Source organism: Lichenostomus cassidix, chromosome 3 (genome assembly GCF_008360975.1).
Source record: "Lichenostomus cassidix isolate B80296 chromosome 3, HeHo_3.0, whole genome shotgun sequence".
In the NCBI taxonomy this organism is placed as follows: Eukaryota; Metazoa; Chordata; class Aves; order Passeriformes; family Meliphagidae; genus Lichenostomus; species Lichenostomus cassidix.
The window spans coordinates 30,364,861-30,389,964 of NC_139483.1; the positions used below are offsets into that span (position 1 = coordinate 30,364,861).

The 25,104-nt window shown below is 43.3% G+C and overlaps 1 long non-coding RNA gene across 2 annotated transcripts in view; it reads right to left on the reverse strand.

The window, feature by feature from the left end:
- Positions 1–4,974: 4,974 nt before the first annotated feature.
- LOC146439381 (uncharacterized) overlaps positions 4,975–25,104 on the reverse strand; it is a 93,833-nt gene continuing 73,703 nt past the window's right edge. For both annotated transcript variants that reach the window (XR_014850782.1, XR_014850783.1), the window contains one exon: positions 4,975–9,286. This is a non-coding gene — a long non-coding RNA (uncharacterized LOC146439381). The remainder of the gene's footprint in view (positions 9,287–25,104) is intronic.

Consider the following 25,104-nt stretch of genomic DNA (forward strand, 5'->3'; position numbering starts at 1 on the left):
GCCATGTATGGCCACTTGAGACTCAGTAATGTGACATTAAAGGTCACCAGCACCATAGAAAATACTTCAATATACAGTTATTTTTTAAAAGCTCGAGTCTATCAAAACTAGTAGAATTTTCACTACATCAAAGACATTTTACTGACATTCAATGAAGCATGTCTCTTTAGATCCTAGAGAAAGGAATGAGCCTCGTAAAATAATAAATACCTTTGCATTTCATCTCATGATGACTCTATCTATGGAGGTATTTATCCAGCCCCCATAACTAGTCTCTGGGCATTTACCTCACCTGATTAGACTATAGATCTACTAAAGAGACATGATTTGTCTGCAAAAACAAACTAATTTTCTTAAAAGAGCTTTCTGAAGGAAAGACTAACCTGTTAATGCAGTTAGTCATAGAACATTTCAACAACAAGGGGTTTTTTTCTGTTTACCAGGATGCTGTTATTGGTGGGTACCATATAATTTAAGAGTTATCTCTCAAGGTATGACAGCAAAACAAATCAGAATACCAGGAGCCCAAAACCTGACTGCATTTTAGAACTTTTGCGGAAAAGCAGGAGTTCATACCCCTGAGTATTTTCTCCTTGTTGAATTCCCCATGGGGCAGAAATATCAACAAGAGAGGTGTGTATTACTGCTCTTGTAATCCTCTTTACAGAGAGGTTGGACAAATGTCCATGACACAATCTATGGTCTACACCAGCCATTCCCAGCTGCCAAAAGGAGGCTTTTGCTGTCATGGTGAGCAAACCCGAAGGTGTTCTGAGCAGTGGGAAATAGTTGTGCCAGCCCCAGGGGTCATGGGCAGTGCAAAGGTAACTTCAGAGATCACCACAGGGGAGAGCAGACCCTCTCCTGCTTACTGAGCTTTGGAGCAAAGAGCTGCCTGTATTTCAGGCCTTGGTAATCCCTTAGATAAGAGCCTTGTTCATCACCAGCATGGCCAGTTTTGCTTCATAGGCTGACCTGCACAGCAAAGGGGACAGATGCTGACAGATTCACCAAGACAGGGGTGGTGGGCTGGAGAACCCTCTCCCTGCTCCCTAGAATCTGAGGTGACCCCGTCAGTGACTGGTGGTCTGTGCTCACCTGGATCCAGGCACCATCCTCACTGGGTGACTGCATCACCCTCCCAGACAGGGGAGCAGCATCCAGTGAGGGGCTGGCTGCAGGGGGCCCTGGGGAGAGCCCACCACAGCCAGGGGAGACTAGGCAGGGTGGCTTTTATCCCCTCTTATCAGTGCACCAGAGGTTACTCCTGCTGGGAGCTTGGCAGCTCGGCAGCCGGCAGCCTCAGGCCTGGCTGATGAGGGCAGAAGGGATTAGCATACAAAATCTCTTTTGGGAAGATGTCCCCTGGAACTGGAAGCATATCATCGTGTCACTGTAGACCAATTAGGCAGCACCAGGCTGCCACAGCCTGATTACTCTCCTGTCACCAGAGTACAGCCCGTCCTTTGGCCTAGGAGGGCCTCCCATCTCTCCCTTTGCTACAGGATGCCTTGGTCAGAGCTGACAAACCCGTGGGGGCATGGGAGCTCACGGCACTCCTGGCTCCATCATCCCTGCCTCCTCCAGCTTCATCCCAGCTGGCATCCCCAGTATGCCTTGCAGTGGGGCTGCCCGGCCTGATGGGCAGCCAGGTGGGATATCCCCATCCCCACGTTGCAAATGCAGACTTTGTGCTACACTGTTGAGCCTCCCCCCATATCTGTGCCCTGCCACTGGATGAGGAAAGGAAGGGCAAGCACCTGGCCCCACCACTAGCTAAATGTGGCAGTCAGTGATTTTGCAAAGGGAGAGGAACAAGCTGTTACCTTCCTGGGAAGGAAAGGCCACTGCCTTCGAAAGAAAGCCTGCACAATAAATAATTACTGAGAGTTACTGGGCAAACCTTGTACACTAGAGCATGGAAGCCAGCAGCATTGGAAAACCTCACCTCATCTTGCAGTGCCACAGTCTCTATTGTTTTCCAAAGCAATACACCTGCACTTTCAAAGGAACCCAAATACCAGGATGCCCCAGCCTTTGGCTTGGAGATGCCACTCAGCCACAGATGTTCTCAGGAGGCCATAAGACCTTGTCTTTTTGCAGTGTTTTCATCCCATAGAAAACTGGACTGCCAAAACTGGACACAAAACCTCCCAGTGCAGCCCCTTTCAGGCTCTGACTTTGCATAGGTCAAAGCTCCCCAGCCATCCTCAAGGGGCTTTCACAGCAGATGCTCCTGGGTTGCAGCCAAGCTGGCATGAAGTCTGCATGAATCTTGAGACATTTTATGACCTTAATAATGTTTGGCTGAAATAAGTGGGCCTGTTTACAGCCCAGGCCCAACCTACCTAAAAGCTTTTCTTACTAGGGCACCAAGTATGTAAATCGTTTCACCTCTCTGTCATTGACCTTTCTGTGGGAGGAGAAGCGGTGCAGAGGCATGTGGACAGCAGAGTACGCTCATGTGTAACTGTGCTGGCACTATATCCATTACAAGCTTCTGCCCTTGTTCTTAGAGGGCAAGTTGCAGTAATAATATAGCCGAGTGAACATTTCCATCATGGGATCATGATTTCTTCTATGGGAGACGCATGTTACGATTTACTGGCCTTTAGCTGACCAATAACAATTTTCTTACTGCAGTAACATAATGCTGCAAAGTTTTCTGCAGTGAAAAAGCATTGACCACACTTTTAAACAGAGATTCACTTCCACTTTTACACCTGCAAAAAGGAACCTTTGTCTTGCTTGTAAGAGAAACTACATTTTTATATACTGGATTTTTATGTGCCTGATTTATGCTTCCCCTCAGACAGCTCTGAAGGCCAAACAGTTGGACTGACAACCATGAAAAAATTGGGAGCACAGGGACAAAAAGCAAATGCTAATTTTGCTACTGAGCACCCTGAAAGGGAGATTTATACTTTTGAAAATGTCTACAAAGAAAACTCATGATGTGAATAAAGCCCAATATATTGTAACCAGGACAGGGCATCACTGTTGATTTATATTGATGCGATATAATCATACTTGTTTTAATAGTTTCAAAGGGAAGAAGTTCACAGAGAAGTGCAATGGATGACTCAAGTTTTTGTCATTCCAAAACAATACAAACTGCAGAATTTATTGCTGTATAATCAAGTTTTTATTAACACCAAATGTAATCAGATAACAAAGTCTATCTCCTAAGTCTTTCCTCAAAACACAGTCTGGCCAAAGTTTTTCCCTCAGTTTTGTTCAGTGCAGATCCTAGACTGCGTAAGAGTGGTTCATGGTAAGAAAATTGCACTCTAAAAAGAGAGATTTAAGAAATTCTATCTATTTAGCTGATCAAAAAGACAGCTAAGAGACAACTTGATTGGGGTTAAAAAGTGTCTGCACAAGAAAGTAACTAGATACAGAAGTTCTTTACTCTGAAATGTGAAAACTGAAGTGCCAAAAACGAGAGCAGAAATAAGCCTCTAACAGTGAGGGTGTTACCACTGGAATAGATGCTCATGAGGCTTCCAGATTTTTCATTGTTTGAAGTCTTTGGCCAAGAGTGGATTTTTTTTCTGAAAAATGTGTCTGGTTCAATCATAGATTATTTGTGGGGACAAATAAGAAAAGAATGATAGTCTGAAACGCAACTTCCCATGACTTGGCTAAGGCAGGTCTCCTCTTTAGTCATTCACAGAACTGTTCCCAGGGCTCTGACACACTGCAATTGACCTCAGCTCCCTTTTCTCCATGACCTGTCTCGAAACACACCTAGGGCACTGAATTTGCTTGCTGTCTTGTATAGAGATGAAGCCTCAAACACGACTGCTTTGTGTTCCAGCCACCACTTTCAAAGCACTTCAGTCTTCAGGACCATAGTCAGGGAAGTAATTTCAGGGAAATCTGATGCTTTTTTGGAAATGTTTAGAGCATGTCACTGATGTTTTCAAAACATGGATTGAGATAGGATTCAGGAACAACTGAGCTCTTTACTCAGTACCAGAAGTGCACAGAAGATAAAATTGAAATAAAAAGCTCTGCATAGATCTCTTTACTTCAGTATCCTCTCTGTGTGGGATAATATTAAATTTGAGTTAGTTCCTCTGCTAGCTCAGCTGATAAGCCAGACTTCCTCCTGGTACGTAATCATACTGGATCCTTCCCTTTCCTCCACAAAGATTATTCTAGGTCCCTGGAAAAATCCCACAAGAGTCTTCTTCGTTTTTTTAATCCCCTCTGTTCTTTGCCCTGTCCTATTTTCATTCTCCAGTCCCTCTCTTTGTAGATAGGAGCTGCGTTCCCACCAACGTCATTAGCATATCAATTGTTTGCTCAGAGGACGGTCATTATGACTCTGTTCCTCCTTGTTATTACTCGTTGCCCTTAGACTGGTGCTAAAGGCCTTGTCAGCAAAGACAGAAACAGAAAACACTGCAGGATAGAGCAATGACCATAGCAACAACATCACATTAATCAGGGCCTGTAGGCTGTACAAAGACAAACTTCCCAAACAAATAAACTGCATGGTGCAAGACACCATCAAGTTCCCTTTCAGCCCAGGAACTAGAAACCCCCAGACATTTGTTCCCAGACCTCCCTTCTCCAGGTGAGAAAATGAATCAGCAGGGAGCAAGGTAACCCTGCAAAACCATTTCACAGGACCATCTACTCTTACTTGTCAGGGTGGATGATAGAACAAAGGACTTCTGGGATGCCTAAAGAATTTAGCTTACAGTCCCCATGGGGCTAATGATTTGCATTCCCTCACCTTAGGAAACATACGTGGGTCAGATGGGGCTGAGAAGCCAACTTTTCAAGTGTCAGGAAAATAAGTCTTATTGAGGTTTTGGGAAAGGAATGGTAATAATAATAATAGTAAAATAATAACAACAATAATAATAACACCCGTATATTGAACATACATGCATTTATAGAATTTATTACAAATAAACAAATATATATATATATATATATATATATGTACAAAATGGGTCTCAATGTCTGTTCCAAGAATAGTGACATGACTGTACTCTCAGGAAGCCAAAATGCACATAGAGCACCTTCACCACTGTTGATTTGTTGAGGTGTTAACATACTTTGGTGATAAAATATACCTTTGAAGTAATCGGTTCAAACTCAGTCACCCACAGTTTCTGCTGCCTCAAGATAACTGCAAGTTGAAGGGTGCATAGAGATCCCATGGACAGCATCGAGGTCATGTACACAAACACATTTACATTGAGTCTTATCACTTGTTGAGATGCTGGGAATTGCTGGTGAGTTATTTAAGAGGGGAAAATAAGATAAATATCACTTCTGAGATAGAAGTTTTCTCTTAAAAACCATCTAAATTCAGGAAAGGGGACAGTTTAAAACTGCTGTCTGGTTATCTTCCTGTCATATGCCCCTCCTCTCCCATATCTCCAGGAAGTTAAAAATCTTGGGCTGCAGCACTGAGGACAATACCAAAGGAGACTTCATATCACGGCGGTGCAGCCAGGAGGGTCTGTGGCGTTCCTGAGCATGTGCACTGATGGCAGAGGTCAGCACAAGAGCAGCACTGCACAGAAGGTCTCAGAAGGCCACCAGCTGGCCTAGGCAATCTGCCTGTCTTACCGTGGCTGGAGACAGTCCTTTTGCAGAAGGAGACTCCAGGCTTTGCCACATCATGGGCTGTACCCAGAGATCAAATAGCTGAAACGTAGCCATGGAAAAGTCGCAGGAACAGAGCATGAGCTGATGTGCTGAATGTACACATTGACCAGGAGAGATTTCTAGCCATGCCTTTCCTGTGAGGCAGGATGTGGTGCAGGAAGTTCCTGCTGTACAAGCCCAAGGCAGCCAACACTGAAAGAGGAGACTGGGGCAACAGGTGCTGCTGTTGTACTGAATTATCAGCACAGAGCCAGTCTGACAAGAGTGGTCAGGACTTTCAAAGGGACATGTTGGGAATGCCACCAGCTGCCAGAAAGGACAACCAAAACAGAGTAGTAATTTCTTCCCCGTGGTTCATGTTTGTCTTTTCACTGAGGCACAGGGCATGGGACTGTGCATGTTGCAGGTTTGATGATGTAGCTGTGGAAGACTGGAGATTAGCAGGCAGCTGCGGTGTCAGATCAAAGAGCAGCTTCCCTCTCCAGGAGAGACCTTTGGATGTGTGCAGACATGTACTCCACTGTGAAAGCTATTGGGCTTGAAGGGAGAGCAAAAGGAGAACTCTGTGGAACTGAAGCCCACTGTATTCAGTTTGTGGTAATGGCACATTTGTTTGCAAAGCAGTCTGCCACAAGTCACAAGGTTCAACCTGCTTGGACTGCGTTTCAGGAACTTTAAACAAACAAACACCAAATCATGAGATAAGGAAAAAAAAATCCTGAAGAAATAACTCAGAGACACGTAGAAGATGGCCAAACTCTCATAAATGAATGTGTGAGCCAGATTCTTTTCCCTGATCTTCTCTGTCTAGTCATGTTGAAACTCAGCCTTTGGCTTATTATGGGGCTTCTGGAACCCACTGCTGGGCTAGAGCATTCAGTGCAGGGCATGGCATCTTATGAGTGTTGGTGAGGTTTGGTTGTCGGTTTTGACAACTCCAGCCTCTTTTTTCCAAAGTCTATTTCCATTGGCTGAAAAATCAAAGCCTTTCTGAACAGTAGAGTAGAGAGCTGAAAGAGTATTGCAGAAAGCAAGGAAAGACAGAGCTAAAGGTGTTAGGAAAGATTTTTTACTGATCATCACCACACAGAGTCTCTGTTTCTAATGATGGGATGCACTTTCCATCCCTAACCTTCCTGAGTGCTGACAATAAGATGACATAACCAGAAAAAAATAAATTCAGACATATGAATGTGATTTCAGGGTAATTTGAAGCACATAACCAATTTCCTTGGAGAGCGTTGCAGTTCAAAAGGCTTTCACTGAGATGACATGTGGCTGCACCTCAATGAATTGCTTCTAAAATTGCAATGGTTAATCAAATATAAAATTCTTACCAAAAATAACAGAAAAAAAGAGGAAGCAAGAGAGTAATATAATGACTATCAGTATGCCTTTATTTGCAGAGGACACTATCAGGTCCAATATGCAGGAGCTGAGTGCACCATTAGCAAGTTTGCTGATGATGCCAAACTGGGAGATGCTGTTGACTCTCTTGAGGGACAGGAAGCCTTGCAGAAGGATCTAGATAGATTGGAGCATTGGGCTATGATTAATGGGATGAAATTTAACAAGTTAAAATACCAAAGTAATGCTGAGCACAAGTATAAATCAGGAGGGGAGTGGCTTGAGAGAGCAATCTGGGGGTGCTGGTCAGCAGTGGGCTCAGTGTGAGCCAGAAGTGAGCCCTGGCAGCCAAGAGGGCTCCACATCCTGGGGTGCATCAAACACAGCCAGCAGGTCAAAAGAGGTGATTATCCTGCTGTCTGCTGTTCTCACCTTCTTGAGCACTGTGTGCAGGTCTGGGCCTCACAGGTTAAGAGGGATTTGAAAGCACTTGGATCTAGATAAGGGCAAGAAAGCTGGTGAAAGGACTGTCAGGAATGCCCTTTGAGGACTTGTCTAGTTTGGAGAAAAGAAGTCTGAGGGGTGATGTCATTGTTCTCTACAGTAGCTCCCTGAAAAGGGAAATTGGGAAGGGAGATACTGAGCTCTTCTCCTTAAGATCCAGTGATAGGACACATGGAAATGATTCAAAACTACCTCGGGGAAGGCTTAGATTGGATGTTAGGAACCATTTCTTTACTGAGACAATTGTCAAATACTGAACAGGCTTTCTAGAGAAGTGGTCAATATAATTTAAGAAGCATTTGGGCAATGCCCTTAACATGGTTTAACTTGTTTAGCCCTGAATTAGTCAGTCAATGGAACTAAATGACTAATCCATTGCAGGTCCCTTCCAACTGAAAAAGTCTATTCCCCTATTCCTTAGACTGATGTCCTTTTGGGAGCTACACTGGGGGCTTTCAGTGCTGTTTGGAAGACAAATGCCTGGTTACTTCCCAGGTAGGAAGTTCCCTGGGGGCATTCCAGACAGCAGGTATTTCTTCAGACACTTGGATCTGAAGAAACTGAGTGTCATGTCATCTGGAAGCAGGCAAGAGGAGATCTGAGACACAGTTGCTCTTCGTTTCTCATTCCTGTCATCCTTGCTCCCTTAACTCAGGGCTCAAGCCCAGGTGAGCAGCTGTGTCACATGCAGGGTGCATGGTATTTATAGTTAACTGGTGCTGTGGCATCTAATAATATGGGGCATCAAACCTGTGAGTTGGGTATGCAGGCGTGACATACTTTGCCTGTTGCCGTTTGTGTCAACACAGGTCAGCAAATGATTCTTCTGGGATGTGATGGTTTCAAGTTTGGGTTTACGAGGTGTCAAAGATGTCAGTCACTGTGACCAGTCACAGTACGCCATGCTGATAATATTCATCCCTAATGCCTGCCAGTGTCACTTCTTGCTTGCAGAGCTTTGGGGAAGTTCTTTGCAAAGAAGTGTGTGAGTAGTGATCACTGGCAGAGGGGAGGCAGACGTGCAAAGCAGCAGAGGATGCAGGACAGGGATGATACCAGTAGACAGACAGCCTTTTACTCTGCTGACCAGGGAGACACCCTGCCCTGGCTAAGATAAAGTGGTCATTTATCTATAAATGATGTCACTGAGCTATGTTTCAGGTTCCTGGCTGTCACTTGAGTCTTTATGAGGAAGGTGAAAGCTGCAGTCTCCAATGCCATATGTGGCTATCAATTATGTCCAACTGAATGTCTTTTTACTGCATCAGGACCCATGGCCATAATTGTGCTTGCATTAATTTTTCTCACAAAAACCTGTCTGAAATCAAAATGGCCTTTACCATGTAAATCTTCAGTGACTGTGGTAACTACACCTGCAAATTAGGAGTTTGAGTTTATGAAGCTATCCTGTTTTGTTTGCTTACATTTTCCTTACTCAGCAAACTTTAGCTGTTTTTGATGTATGAGGTATAACCTGTTAAGTACATGAGCTGCTGTCATCCCTGGACATCCCTGGCACACTGGATACCCAGTGCTCATCTTAGAGCCCACCACCAGCACAGCTCTGGGGCAGGACACTTTTTGTGGGCTCTCTCATGACACTTAAAACAGTGGCAAAGCTTTTTTTTTTTTTTTTTGGTGAGATAACCTCTGAAAGAAGAGGGGCCATGAAAGCACAGCCTCTGCAAAGAAGTATCCAAACTCTGCTGCTCTGCTGGTAGCATACAGCATCAGTCATAGATTGTCTCTGCAATGAACCAGACTCTCACAAAGGCAGTTGTTCTGTTTCCATTGTCCAACACTGAAAAAAAAAGAAGAAAAGCACCATTAAAAGAATGTGATGCACACGAGAGGCAGGGCATGTTGAATTAATTTTTAAGGTATTGGCCATATGGTCATTTCCATTTCAGAAAACTTGTGTTCAGCAGGATCCCAAGTGCATGCACAGACAAAACGAATGATAAATGAGCATCTGCTTGCCTAAAACCCAGTGTTTGACATAGTTTGTTTTCCTAAGAAATTAAAACACATCTTGGCAGTCTCCATCCCATTCCAGAAGGGGTCTAGTATCTCCTCCTTTCACTTTGATTAAATGTTTGCTTTGATAAAATACTTAGTAATATGATTTTTTTCAAGTTAACTCATTCACAGAAGAGACTTGACTAATGGAGGAGGATGGAGGAGGATTTATACTTAAGGGGGCCTCTGTCATTTCTTTACTCTTTGTCCAGGCAGTCAAGGAGGCTTATGAGTTTCCCAAGAAACGTAAGTTACTTTAAGGAGAAGAGATTACCATTCAATTAAAGCTGATCAAAAAAATTTCTCCTCTGGTTTTATATCATCCTAATGGACAACTGAAATGTCCACAAGTACTGCCAAGAAATTGCCCATTAATCTCTGAAGTGGTGCAGGTGTGTTTCTTAACACAAAGGGTATCCTGTTTAAAAGGGCTGGAATTGCCACTAACATACCAAAGGGCTGCCACACTTTTCAAGCTTCCTCCTTTAACTGCTCGGTGTGCATGGCTGGCTGTTGTGTGCCTTTCAGAGTTTCCCCACAGGTAGGCTCCCATCAGCAATAATTAAGACCAAAAAAAGCTAATCGCACCACATTCCCAAGGGTTTCTAATATAACATGAAAAGCCTATTGGAATGCACTAATGGTTTTTCTATTTTAAAAGGAAACTGGTTATTTGGCCCAGCCCAGCAATATGAAAATTCAGTGGACAAGAAAGAATTTTGTGAATAAACAGTGTGAAGTATTTCATTTGGCATTGGCAAGCAGAACACTGGAGAAGCAGCCATTTTGCTGAAATATGGTATTTATGCTACTTTGACATTGCACTTTGTTTAAATACATTAAGATAATTTAACCACATCTGTAAGAGGCCGACATGCTTGCTGTTTAGCCTTTCCCTATCTGTCAAATGTGTGGCCTTGTGTGCAATTTCAGAGGGAGGTCAGAGGAAAAGGCGCCGACTGTGCTGCCTAGCTGGATAGCTTTCATTTGGATGCCTGAGAACCAGAGAAATGGTGCAAAGACTTGTGCTAGCTTCAGGAAGCCCTGGTTTGGTCCTTGGTTGCCACAGTTCAGTATGAAACACTAGTGAAACACAACAGCATTTACATTGAATCCATTTCTGGCTTTCTCTCACCATAAAATTGAGTGAGATCTGATATTCTGCTAAAAGATCCTCTCTTTGAAAAGATTAGTTTCTATCCTTCCTACTCCAACTGGGCATGCTATTGCTTTAAAAAGTAGGATGGTTTTCAACAGGAGGAAAGTCTGTGTACTAGGTTATTATTTATATCGAGAAATAATAGTTCAAATGTGCCAGGGTGCATTACAAAAATTGACTATTGAAATGGACAGGATAAATTTTGCTTATGCAAAACATTCTAATAATTTTTTCCACCTAGAAATGTAAAAAGAAATCTGAACTCTGCAGTGTAACTTGCTATATAAATAATATAATGGTGCTACCAGCAGGGTTACATTCCCCTTGTTCAGGGAAGGCCAACTCAACATGAGCTGAGTACTGCACTAAAGGACTGAGAAAGCACTTTCAAATATGTTACTTCTTTTAACTCTGACCTTCTTTAAGGCTTGCATCCTTAAAGAATTGCTAAACAGGTGACAGAAAGGAGCAAAGCAGTGCAACAGTTCAGTAAGGCAGTTGCCTTCACAGGAAGTTCGTGCTGCAAGTGTGCGATTTAGCTGGGCTGTGAAATGGTTCAAGGAAACTCGTTTGAATGTGTGTTGCAACAGCCTCAGCAACACTCACACAGAGCCGGACACCTCATCTCAGCCAAGAGACAGGAACTTCATAAGATGGGCAGGTGTGATTGCAGGGCTCTGCTTCCGTCCCCTGCTCAGGCAGGCAGGAATGGGTGAGGAGGACTCATGCTAACCTCTACAACTGGCCGAGTTTAATCTTTACTGGATCAGCAAAAGTCGTCCAGACTTAATGCTGAGTGAAAGCAGAATGTGATGCATGGAGAACAGAGTGCATCCTGCAGTGAGCACAGCCTAAAAAATGAGGATGCAGACAATCAAGTATGTGGCAGAAAGGGAGCAAGAAAAACCAGAGATGTCCTGTGCACTGCCCAATTCACAGCCTTTCCTAACTTTCTCACTGGTTTCCTTTTCTAGCTGGAAACTTCTCATGCTTAGTTACCAGCTGAAGCCACATAGCAAAACATATGCGTAATTCATTCGTGCATATAGAGCTAATTACATGCTCCACTGGTTGGCTAAAGGAATTCACACATCCCACCAGCCAAATAGTTTTGGACCAAGGAGTTGAAAAGCTAAGGAGTCAGTATTACACTAGCTAAAATTTTCAGTAAAAGCATGACTGAGAGAGGAAAAAACACACACATCCAGGAAAAGTTTGAATGCCCCTCAGAAATGAACCATCTGAGCAAGTTTGTTGCAGATGATGTCCATATGGTATTTTGCAGGCAGGTGTGAACTTGCTCTGTCTGCATTCAGAGCTGGCCGAGCACAAGGAAGTCTTGGACAAGTGAGGTCATTAACTTGGGTTGTGCATGCTGTTAACACAGCCACACAGCTCTTCAGCTGGGGCACAGGGAGACCTTCTTTATGCCTGCCTGTGTAGCAGATATTCACACAGGAGCATCCGCCTTTTACACTGGCACTTCTTTGCAGAGAGAATGGGGCTTTGTTTAAGAGCCGCCAACTATTCACTGCCGGAGAGACCAAGAAGGAATTCAGACACGATCCTATTGCATGCAGCCCTCTGATTGTTGTTTGTCTAAATAGTCAATAATTGCACAAAGTCACAGCTAAGTGACCAGGCTAAGACTTTTTCAGAAACCCAAAGGTCTAAAAGTCAGCTACTAAATCCATATGCAGGCACTTCAAAAAGGCAGCTTGGTTTCCAGAGCAGCCAAGCCTCCCAGTTCTTTGCAGAATGAGTTTAGAATGAGTTTGTGCAACCTTTGTGAAAACCATCTTTCAGGTGTGTGTCTGTGTGTGTCAGGCAGCCCGCAGTAGACATCAGCACTGACACATGTTGGTGGCATGCTGGTGTGATGTGAGTGGTACCTATAAGAGGTCAGCCTTTGGGAGCCATGCGAAGGAATTTATATTCTAGCCTTGTTGCTCTATGTCTGGCTGCCAGATTCTGACTTGGGTTTTGTCTCTTGTCTCCTCCTCCCCCACCCTCCATTTTAATTCCTTTCCACTGCATTCACCCTGCTGTGGTCTTTGACCCACTCTCGTCCCTCCTGGTTTCTTCCATGAGAACATGCTCTTGCAGGGAAAGGAAGACAGAGTGAAACATTAGACTGCATGTTACGATGATTAAAAGGCATGTAAGAAAACCAAGGCTGTCATTTTAATCTCTCACTAATGTTCATTGGCATGTCTTTGAGATAGGGTACTGTGCTGACAATAGTGATGGACAGGGTGTGAGATTGGCCCCTTGAACCTAGGGGCCTCCCAGGAATAGATCATGTCTAGACCTGGTTTGCATCAAGGGCCAAACCGGATAAGCTGATTAGCCAATTAGAAATAGTTCAGCTAGTGGAGTAGAGGGACCAAAGAGAGCTGAAACTGGAGGTCATGTGGGTATCACAATTGATTAATAACCCCGTGGTGATGTGGAAGCTGGGAGGGATTGGCACTGAAGTGGGAGGAGGAGCCCCAAGTACAAAACCAGAAGATGAACAGAAGATGTTTTTGTGTGTTGGTGGTTTTTCTGGCTAGAACCTGACCAAGAAGAATGATTAGACATCAACCCAAAATGTGGAGAATGGTGGTATTTGATCTCCCACCAAAATATTTCTAGCATGCCCTTTAAATGTCACATGCAAAAGTCTCATTCTAGAGCTTCCACTTCCCATCTTTACCAGCATATTTCTTTTTGTTCACTTTATTACTGCCAATCCCTACTATATATGGATACTACTAACACTAAATATGGTTTTCATCATGACACTCCTAGAATTTTCCATTGTGGGCACCATTAGTCAGGGATAATGTGAATCATAGGAACTTAAAATTACTTACTTGGAGCATCATTGAAAGCCAAAGAGAGCCAATGCAGAGGTGATAACTTTAAATACATGAAATAAAGGCAATTATAAACTCCACTTGGAAAGATACCATCTCCGCATCACCAGTGCTCAGAATCCAGGTCTTACTCAATGAAAGGTGATCAGGCTACTGCTTGCCCTCTTGATTCCCAAGACCATTACCTTTCCAGTGGTGTGCCTTGCTGGCAGAGTAGTGTTACCCCTCCTTGCTGTCTTCCACACTGGGTAAGGCATAAGGAAAGATGGTCCCTCAGCACTGCAGGACATGCTCCTCTGCATTCTGTGCTGAAGCCCTGCTTGTTCAGCCCACCTGGCAACAGGAAGGTGGCAAAAGGGTGAGACACAGGGCCTGTGTGTGTTCACACAGGTGGAAGCAGGTGCTGATATGCTGCCCTGTGTCTCACTCCTGTCGTGATCCCTGCTCACATCAGCATTTCAGGGAGAGAGGAAACTGCAGTGTGCCCTGATGAACTGCAGCCCAGTGGGTGCCTTCCACCCAGGCACACCTGAGGAATTCAGGAGCTGTCAAGCAGGACATTGTCAAACATCCCCAAGTGACAGGGAACAACAGGCTCCTGGTGCAATGGGAATATTAATTTTGAGCATGTAGGGACAAAGTCTGATTTTTTTTAAGAGGGGGAATGCCCCCAGGTTACTTAGATTCAAGACAGAATAGAAGTGGATAACTTAAGCTTCCTTGTTAAAAGTATTGCTTTATCTCTGGTTCATAGGCCACAGTGCATTCAGCTAGCCAGGCCTTTATGGGAGGCTGTCCAAAGCTTTCTGTATGAGTAATTCTCCTTAACTGAGGATGTATGTCTACAGACTTTCCAGGGTAGAAATCTCTTTTCAAGAAAACTCCTTCCACTTTCACTTTTTTTGACCAGCAGGAAAGTTTTCCTAGTAATGCCTGCTCTGCATTTCTTCTGTTGCATTTATATCTTTCAGTTCTCACTCTGGGAGAACAGGCAATTTCCTTCTTCTCTGTAGAAGCTTCATTTATCTAAATTTCATTTCATGCCTCTTCCTCCAATAAACAGTCTCCATGCAAACTTCTTCTACAATTCCCATTTTTTCCAGATTTCTGGACTATGTTGGTCCCATCCTGCCTTTCTCTAAACACCTCGTATCTTTTCAGAAGTTCAGTGCCCAAAACAGGACCATGTACTGCCCCTGAGGCCCTGCCAGTGCTGAGTAGAATGTATAATCTAAGATCTATTCCCATTTATATATTTCAGGATAATATGTGACATTTTCACAGAAGTATGATACAGTTGGCTCATTTGACAACTCCTTCTGTGATCTGCCAGAATTCTTCCCAGTTTTTTTTGTGCAAAATTTCTAAAAATTGTCATTATGGGCTTATGCTGATGATTATTCCTGTCTAAGTGTATGTATTGCGTGGGTTCCTATTGAATTGCATTCTATTTAATTTTTTTTTCCAGACCATTCCTCCAGTTTGGCAAGATCATTTTGAATTCTAATCCTGTCCTGTACCAGACTCACAAGTAATCCCTGCCTGGTGTCATCTGTAAATTTAATAAACATTCTCAATATTCCATCATGAGGTCATTAGCGAAAATATTCAACACTAATTCCAGATGGTCTCTTACATTTCTGGGCAACACAGAATGTGTTGAAGTATTCCCATGACTGACAATTCCCTCCATTTGTGTTATTGCTGAGAACTTTGGGTCTGGGCTGTGTGGTCACCAAGGTTAGGAAAAACTCTTGCATGTAGATGAAGTGAGCATTCCTGCTGGCATGGCATGCTGCATCCCCATCCAACTGAAAGAATGGAAAGAGCTGTGTATCTTTCTAGCCTATAGGAAATAGATCAAATTCTGCTTAGTAAGATAGGCATTTTCCCCTTCATCTTCACATATTTCTAGTGATGTATTTATGTCCTCAACTTACCCCTATTATTGAAATCTCATTCTTGAACTGAGACAAATGTAATTTTAAGGCAACTGCTTTCAGCTTAGAGAAAGAGTCACTACTCATCATTCCTGAGAGCAAATGCTGGGTTGAAAGACTTCAGAGTAGTGTCCTAAGCACCAGTACCCACAAAAAGAACAAAATAATGCTTGAGCCTCAAAAAACCCTAACTTTTTTAGCTATGGCATGATATTTCAGGAAAAGGACAATACACAGGGAGTCAAAACCACATGGTCAGTATGTGCTCACAGAGACACCACAGCAAACTAGAGGAAGATCTTAAAACTAAGAAGGAAAATGTTTTTTGTCACAATGCCACAGAAGAAACAAGAGAATAATGCATCAGTCTTAAATGTTGGCATATTAATGAAAGCAGCATGGTGAAATCAGCATTAAATAAACATTCTCTTTATTCTAACTGGGAGTTTTAGTACAGGATCAAGATTACAGCTTCACTGAAATCACAGAGACATGGTCAGATCACTCATATGACTGGAATGCTGACAGAAAAGGGTGCTGCTTGTTCAAAGAATAGAGAGCAGAGACATAAAAGAGGTGTCACTTTGTGAGCTTTGTTGGTGTAAGCTTGTTCAGAAATCCAGAAGACTGATGGAGTTAGCCTTGCTGAAAGTATGCAAAGGTGGAAATAGGATACCATTGTCAGAATTTATTGGAGTCTGTTAAAGGGCATCTATTCATGACAATTAGGTATTTGAGGCTTTTTGAGTGTAACTAACAGAGATATCTGAATCACAGGTCTTGTGGGAAGTGGAAGATTTTAGCTACATTTAGAGACATTTGTTAAACAAATAGAATTCAGCAGCTTAAAAAATTTTCAGCACCTTTATGGTACAGACTTATCACAACTTTTTTTTGTATTCAGAAGACCAGAAGGGAATTAAAGGAAAAGGTCCTCTGGGTTTGAGTCTTAGCACAAGGGAGGAGCAGTGTAGGAAAGGGAAGGTGGAAGGCAATATGGAGTTACCATGAAAGGTAGATTTCATGGTCCTTGGAGATGCAAGGCAAGAGAAGAGAAGAAAATCCAACCTGATGGGTTTCAGACAGACAGACCTCAATAAGCTTGGGAAACTGCCAAGAAACAGAGGGCTTAGAGAGAGTTAGTAGTTCCCCAAAGCAGCAATGCTAAAGCCAGAGCTTCAGAAGCAGAAAAAAGGCTAGAAATGAAAAACATTGACTTCTCTTTATTGATCTCAAAGACAATAAGGAACCACAACAAGTAGAAGCAGAACAAGATGTCCAAGGATGAGTATGAACATAGCCATGTAAAACAAGGTCTGGAAACTTGAAATTAAATTAGCAAGAGACAACAAAGGTAACAGAATTCAATCATTGACTAAAAAGAAGATAGAGGAAAATGCTAGCTAATTACTCCATGAAGAGGGAAGATAATGGGGAGATTACAATGAGCAGATCAAAGTGTTTCATGTCTTTTTTAATTGCACCTAAAATGGCCAAATGTGAGGATGCAATTAGCACAGACAATCCCAACGAAAAATGGGTAAGATTTAAGGCTAAGTAGAAAAAGCACAGCCTTGGGAATATTTAGGCAAACAAGGCTTCATACACAGAGGAAAAGCTGTTGTGTTACCATGCATCTCAACAAAACATCTGACTCCAGATGATTTTAACATGTTGAAGAAATAGTCTGCAAAAAGCATGTGGGTTGACAGAGCAAAATCAATGGATTAAGTTCAGGTAGACTCTGGAGCTTGCACACATAGTAAATTTTATGATGCTAAAAATGCAGAAGGATATTTTGATTAGAAAAGAGTCTCTTGGCAAAAAGGTGTTGTGGGTTAGCTGAACCTGAAACAGTAATAACGGGCTGGTGGGGAAAAAGGAAATTATCACATGGAAGTGTGCAAACAGAAATTCAAGCCTTCACATCACAAAAAGTGATACTGTGCTCTACTTAGCAGTGGGGAGGACTTCACTGAAATTTTATTCCTTAAACTTAAGGAGGCACTTCCACAAAAGAGAATAGCAAGAACTGCCCAAAATGTAGAAAATGCTATCTATGAAAAAAGACTAAAAGAATCAGGATTGTTTAAGGAAAATTGAAGGAGAAATGATAACTTACTTTCAATAAGCAGATGGCTGTTGTAAATAAAAGGGATCTACTGTTTTAATTGTACAGACATAGCAAACCCTTGGGTCTACATTGCTACAAGAAAAGTCATTTATGCATTCAAGAAATTTTTCCAGTAGCAAGCATAGTTTGCTTGAGGAAGATATGAAGTAGCCATCTCAGAATGTCTTTAGGACCAATAAACAAATACCTTTATTAGTAATGGTATGCTTGGTATAGCTTTAGGATACAGAGAAACAGTCTATAACATTTTGAGCCTCTCTCCCACTGAACTTGTTCAGTCACATCCCTGAACAAAAGCAATACATGAGGCATCAAGTCCCATGCCTGCAAAGGATGCTGGAAAGTCATCTACTTCCACCTCTGCGCCCCATCACATGTATCTGGGAGTAGATATGGCAGCAGAACTATAAGAACAAAAGAAAATGGTGTTCTCTTCACAGGCCTGCTGAACTCCTTGGCCATTCAAATTTCCTGACTGCCATATGGTTTCTCCACGACAATTCCTAAACCCTTGTTGTGTGCAGGTACCTACCTCATTATCCTTGACTGCACAGGACCTCTGCCTTCATCTAGTCCATCCTCTGGCTACCTTTTTGGGGCAAGACAACCCGAACTTCAGGGTCTCTCTCTTTGTGCTGCACTTAGCCAAGCCATAAAATAATGTAGAGTCAGAAGGGAGCAAAATAAACAGGGCAGACAGCTGTTAGACAGCTGCATCAAGCTTTCTGACCTCTGTTATATCTCCATTAGTTTTGTTTGTATATAGTGCTGTACAAAAAGGCTAACTGGTGGCACTTTGAAGAAGAATTTTTCTATTACTCATCTTCCAACTTAACATGATTTTCTCTTTATTTATTTAGCTTTCCACTCTCACTTGAGTTTGCAATAATTTAGTGCAGATGTTCTATCTTTCTGTAATTTATTAATATTGACTTGCTTTCCCCTCTCTTTTCTATAAATGTTTTTCAAACGTTCACACTATGACTGTGTGATTTCCCTTGCTTGCCTCCAAGCAAGGGAGCTGAAGGCTTGCAAGAGAGTGTGCCAGAGGCATTCTGTCAGCTACAGTACTGCAAGCAGTTGGAAGCAAAAGGCCACCCAAGGAAGGGAAGTGGGCAATGAGCTCACCCCAGCCAGTGCCTACAGGAAGACTTTCATGCCAAGCAAGAGTGTAGACTCATGCACAAAAGATGCAGCGAATAAGGAGAGCTGTTGATTTTAAACAGGAGATGGTTAGCTTCTCCTTGGGGTCCTCAGCTGACTCATTTTCCCTGCTTTGAGAAGAGATGGTCTTCTGGTGTTTACAGAGACACTGGGAGAGTGACCGTCTTCAAAATGTCACTGGGGAGGCATCTAGCCACTGATTGACTCAGAGCAAGTAGCAGCAAAGAGCAGAAGTGGCACTGTCCTATGCACCTGGTTTGAGACAGAAGGACAGTGGGTCAGCAGGCTTTTGCCTTGATTATGCATTTGCCCACCTCCTGAGGAAGGAGTTCAAATGTCCCAGCCTAGGAGGGGCACCCAGAGTTGCCGTTCACTTTTGCTCAAAGGATAAATGTCACAAACAATTCATTAAAAAGAATGACTGGGGGATGAGGTTGCCCACACTGTAACTGAGGTTTATAACAGTGATGAGTGTGCAAAGGAAAGAGCTGAATATAGCTGTCTGCCTTCCATGGGAAGGTTTAACCCCATGTCTTCCAGCATCTGGAGGGAAGCCTAGCAGCCAAGCTTTAGGATAGTCTGCCTGGTAGACAGGAGAGAGGAAGGCCTTGGTCCTCATCTTTTGATTCACCACTGGGAATATGTTGTACACATGAAGAAGGCAGAGGTGGAAGGAAGAGAGCAAAACAGTATCCAAAGCACAATTCAGGATCTTCAGCACCAAGCTGTCCCCAGGCAGTGCCATATCTGAAAGACAGCAAGAGCAGTTAAGAGTGCAACTTACAGATTTTCAACTCTTCCAGCAAGGTAAGTGTAACTCTTCAGGTGCCTCTCTAAGGTTGGGGAAGGGAAAACAACTGTTTAAAATAGGTTTCCTTGGATGAACAAGATGGGGAGGCACCAAGAGGTGGATTCTGACTTGAGTTTCTCCTGTAAGGCAGCAGCAGACTAGCAGAAATTTTTGGAGTCCATCAGCTGCTTGTTCTTCACCTCCCTGACTGAAGCTGGTGGTGACTGGTGCTCCATGGAGATCAGTGGTGTTTCCGACACCACCTGTACTGGCTCTCTGTGGCTAGCACAGGTTTTTCCCATGAGAAATTTTCTTGTGTTTTATAAATAAAGATAAAGTTTGGATGTTGTTGGAACAGTGTCCCAGAACTTGGACAGTGCAGGCCTGGCCAATCAGGCCTGGGGAAAGGCTTCTGACTGACCAATCTGGGTGACTTTTGAGAACTCTATATATGTGATGAAATCAAAACAATAAAGGTCATTCCTTCTTGCCACTGAGAACTGGTGCCTTCATTTCTCTGCTAGCTGCTCAACAGCGACAGCTCTCTGCACAGCACAGACCCACAATATCCAGCACACCCAGAAGCTTAAGGAAATAAAGTTGTTTCCATGACCCCAGAACACTGCAAATATATTTTGGAGCTATTGAATGCATCAAGAGACTCAGAATGGCATTTTCCAAAATGCTTTTAATACTCAGTAAATTATTTGAATGTGGATCAGCCTGGGTAAAGCACTCCTGCATCTGTTCTGCTAGGTTTCCAGTGGAGATTTCCAAAATCTTAGCTCTACCTAAGGCAAGCAAGAATTAGAATCCTACTAAGTGTGGAGAAAACTTCATTCTATTCTTGTGTGTTTACCTGCTTCTCTCCACACTATGTGGGCCTGTGCAGGAGCAGTCCAGCATGCTAACTCAGCTCCAAGAAGGCAAAGTATTTCCAAATGTAGGAGAAACAGGAAGCTACATGAATTCTTTTCCTCTTAGCACTCAGAACAATTGGAATGGTTAATTCTGTGAAATGAGGATGTGGTTGTGCTGCAGTCACACATTTCATGGCTGGCCAGACTGAGACCTGGAACCATGAGCACTATTCTACACCCACCTGCTTCATTTGACTGAGCAGAGGAGCCAGTCATCCTGCTTTCAGGAGGTAACACATTTCTGTATGTGCATGGTCCCATTTCCCCAGACTATGTAGTAATCAAGATGCTGAAAAGTCACGGTGGAAAAAAAGGAGAAAAGTTGAGAAGGCTGCAAAGTAATCAACAGGCACTTCATGGCCCTTTGCAAAGCAAAATGGTATTCTGGACTGCAATGCTAGTGAATAAGGCTGTATTCCCTTTCTCCTCCTGCTCCCTGTAGCTACTCCACCTAGACCTGGGTAATATGGCTATCATCCCAGCTTCATGTGGCTAGCACAGGTCTTTCCCATGAGAATTCCTTTTGTGTTTTATAAATAAAGATAAAGTTTGGATGTTATTAAAAACAGTGTCCCAAGATCTGGACGGTGCAGGCCTGGCCAATCAGGCCTAGGGGGAGGTTTCTGACTGACCAATCTGGGTGACCTTTGAAAACTCTATATATATGATGAAATCAAAACAATAAAGGTCTTTTCCTTCTTACCACTGAGAACTGGGTTCTTTACTCTTCTAGCGGCTCCACAGCGACAGCTTCACAGGTCTCCTCCTAGAGGTTTCTCATCCTGTCTTTCTGCTCTACACACATGACATTTTTGTCCACGTTTTGATGCTGCCACTTCCTGCTTCCTTCTGTGACCATGGGATGTGGGATGTGGCCTCCCAAGAGTAATGGGTGCCTTCAGCTGACTGTAGTGAAATTTTCACTCGGTGGGCCTAACCTGGTTACGGAGCATAATGTCTGCATTTATATCCCAGCCACCCTTCCTTGTGCTCTCTTGATACAGATTATTTCCTTTAGGCACAAAGAGCAAAGCTTCATTTCTGCTGCCCACAGAGGCCATGCATAGTCTCCACTTCACTGGATGAAGTGAACAGTGTCAGCCCAAATCCCCATCCACTCCCTGGGATGTGTGCCTCATGGGAAGTGGAAGCCCACAGCCTCACTGGGTGCCTGCTACCATATCTCCATGAAGTCAGCAGAGTGGCACAATTGCACACTCACTGTGAGCATGGCCTTGCAGGGCAGGGATGATAAAGTAAACAACAGAAGGGAAATTTGAGTGACAGCGATATCCGTTTTGGCTCTTCCACAGAAGTGCTAACAGAGAGTGAACTATATATTCCAAAGCATTTTGCTCCTCTCTGTCCCAGCTCATTTCTTATCCTTACAAAGGCAGTTAGCAAGCCCAAATTAGCCTAACAGTCCATTAGGATGCGATCTGCTCCAAGCCGCCCACAATGCAAAATATTTGAAAGCTCAGATAAAACTTTTGCTCTGTTTTCCATCTCTGCGAGATGTGGGGTGTGCAATGTGGGGAGTGTGATGCCACACTCAGGGCCAAGTATGATACATGATGGCACAAAACCAAACCAACAGAGAAGTGGTGCTGATCCTGTCCCACCAACTAACTTCTGCTCTTTGGAGTTTATTGTGGAAAAAACAACACTGGTTATTTGAAAATGATGGTTTGAAACTTGGGTGGCTCAGGGAGAAACATGCTGAAGGAAAAGCAAAGGTGGTTTTTACGCAGAGAAAGTCAAGGGATGAAAAAATAATACAAGGGATTTCACAAAAAAAAAAAAAAGAAAAGAAAAAAAGAAGCAGAAGATGTTTTGTAAATTGCTAGGATAAGTCTGTCTCCACAAGGGAAAACAGATAACAGGAAACAGAGGACAAGACAAAATGCAAATGAAGGATCTGGGTAACATCACTGAGTTGCATGATGCCTCTCCAGGACCCACTTCAGAGCTGATTAGAACCGATGGATGACTTCCCACTGACCTCAGTGGACCAGGTCCTGTTTCTCAGAAAGTATGTCCTCCTCGGTAGAGGAAAGGTGATACTGTAGAGCTCCCACATGATTGAGAGGTGTGAAGCAACAGAGAGCAAGGGATTTCAGATACCTGAACAGACCTTCTAGTTTTCCAGGCAATGTAATATTCTTTGTTAGATAGCAGTGTCTTCTGGTCACTGCAGGAAAGTTTCTATACCCAAACAGTATCTGTGGATTATGAAGTCCTAGGGAAGCCAAAGCAGTGCCCTGACTTTAGAGGTTAAGCAATGGATCCACATAAAGGAGCAAGCCAGTGTGCCCACTCAGAGAGAGGTGTCAGACACCACTAAGAAGCAAGCCAGTGTCACTGTTTGGGTGAAACTACCTGTGTGAAGTGGGGATCAGTGTTCAGGTTTTCAAGCCTTTCTCTTTCAGAGCAGTTTAGGTCTGTGGTCCTACTGCCTCCCACCACAACTGCTTTATGAATTTCTGAAAGTATCTAAAACACTGCTCCAAGCTTGAAAACAATTCTTAAAGAGACTTGGCCTTCAGTACAGACAGCCAGAACAAACCATTTTAGTCAGGAGCGGCCTGGATTCTTTGCGACCATTTCTTTCTTCACTTTTGAGATGAGTGAGATCGGGGAAGTGTCTGCTTACATGTCCAAATCACAGGATTAAAAGCTCTACCTCCCAGCAACACAAGATCAAATCTTAGTCCGTCCCACAGGACACCAAAGACTTACTGGGAGGTAAGGGAATTAGAAAGGCTTTAGAACCTAGGCTCCAGCCCACTCCATGTGGACATGATGGATTAGACCTAAATTTTCTTACAAGCTCCAGTCTGGCCTGATTGTACTTGGCCTAATGTTCCCTCTTCTGACAGTTATGCTGTATCATGGGAGCAGTTGCACTTCAGGGACTAGTAATTCCCACAGATATAAAATTCACTGTAATCACTCATGTATGCAACACTGTAAATTTATATAATGAACTGCAACAGCAGGCCTTTACCTAGGGGATTTTGGTGTCACAGTTAGGGTAGGATAAAAATATGGACAAGAGGAAACATGCATGGTGAGGTGTGGCCGTGAAGGACTTTTTGCATTATACAATGGGTGAGCATTATTTATGATGTGAGCTGAACACTGTTTAAACTGCTACAATCAAATCTTCTGAAGTACTCGATCTGCCTTTGGCCATGTGGGTCTTTATGATTATCAGAATGAAACACATTCAGTACAGCAAGCTGTTGGGTTGTTATGGTCTTTTCAGGACCTTGTTTGGTGATGAAAAAATATCCAAGGATCCAGGCTTCCTAGGATCTCAGCATTACCATTTGAACTGGCAGAAGCACAAAGAGGAGATTGAAGCTGCCCAGATGCTGAAACTTAATTAGGGGTGAATAAATCAGCCTTGCTTGAAAAGTCAAGAAAATACTATATTCAATGGTGCTCGGGATGTTTTTGTTTTTGCTCTTGCTGAATGAGAGCCAGTAGCAGGACAAGGAAGGAGAAGACAAAGAGGGCCATTAAAACAATGTCACAGAAGTTATCTCATAACAGAACTAACGATAAGGAAGGTGCAACTTTGTTTTCTTTTGCAAATAATCTCTGGGAGGCTTCATGTGACAAACCCATGCATCTATTTTACCTACACAGGTAATGCTGTCACACCACCATCTGCATCTGACTGCCACCATGACAGATGGACACCAAGTCCTACTGTATGGCTGATCCCACAAAGCCCTTAAGCAATCTGATATTGATAATGTGGCAAGGCTAATCACTTAATAATAGGACTCCCTGCAAACCAGACACCTCTACCACACGCCGTGGGAGGAGAAGATGCTTTGCATACATCATCCTGTCAGCTGAGTTTATTATTCTTGCATCCAAGATAAACTGCAGCAGCCAAATGCTGGCCTGTATAAATTCCAGCCTCAGGAGTCCAGCAGGCACCGGGCTCCTTGTTAAACACACACACACATGCATAAATCCAGACGGGTAAATAATACGACATCTTTCTATTCCCAGCAGACCTTTCAAGAGCTGATGTTTTCTTTGTTACCTGGGGTGGTCCTCAGACCAGCTGTATAAACCAGGGATAAGGAGTGAGTGCATGGGCTGTGCAGAGACAACAGGCAGGAGAGATTTCTGGCCACATGCAGACCTTGCTGCTTTGTGCTAATAAAGCTTTGTTGTATGTCATTTAAACAGGCACCAGGCAAACAAGCTCTGAGCTTCAGAGTCTTTATCTCTTCTGTTTACCTCTCCCCAGGATTCACCAGTATATCTGTTAGGCAAAGAACATAGGCATCTAGGAGGCACAGAATGGATATAAAACCTTCTGAGCTCAAGCCAAAGTCTTCTTAATGGGTTTGCTGAAGAAAATAATTCCTTCCTGTTAAACATCTGTATTGGTCTCTACTGGGGATGATGACCCAGCAGAACTGCAGGCTTGGCAAGAGGCTTACTCCTACATTTCTAGTAGAAAGGATTCTCAGAATGAACAGAACATTCTCTCAGTCCTCTTTTTGAATTTATTTAGTTTCTCAGTGATTCTGGTCAGGTTGTGCAAACAAGGTGGCTGACTTGGCATTGTGACTAGTTACAAAACTCCCAAGGAGTGGAAAAGAA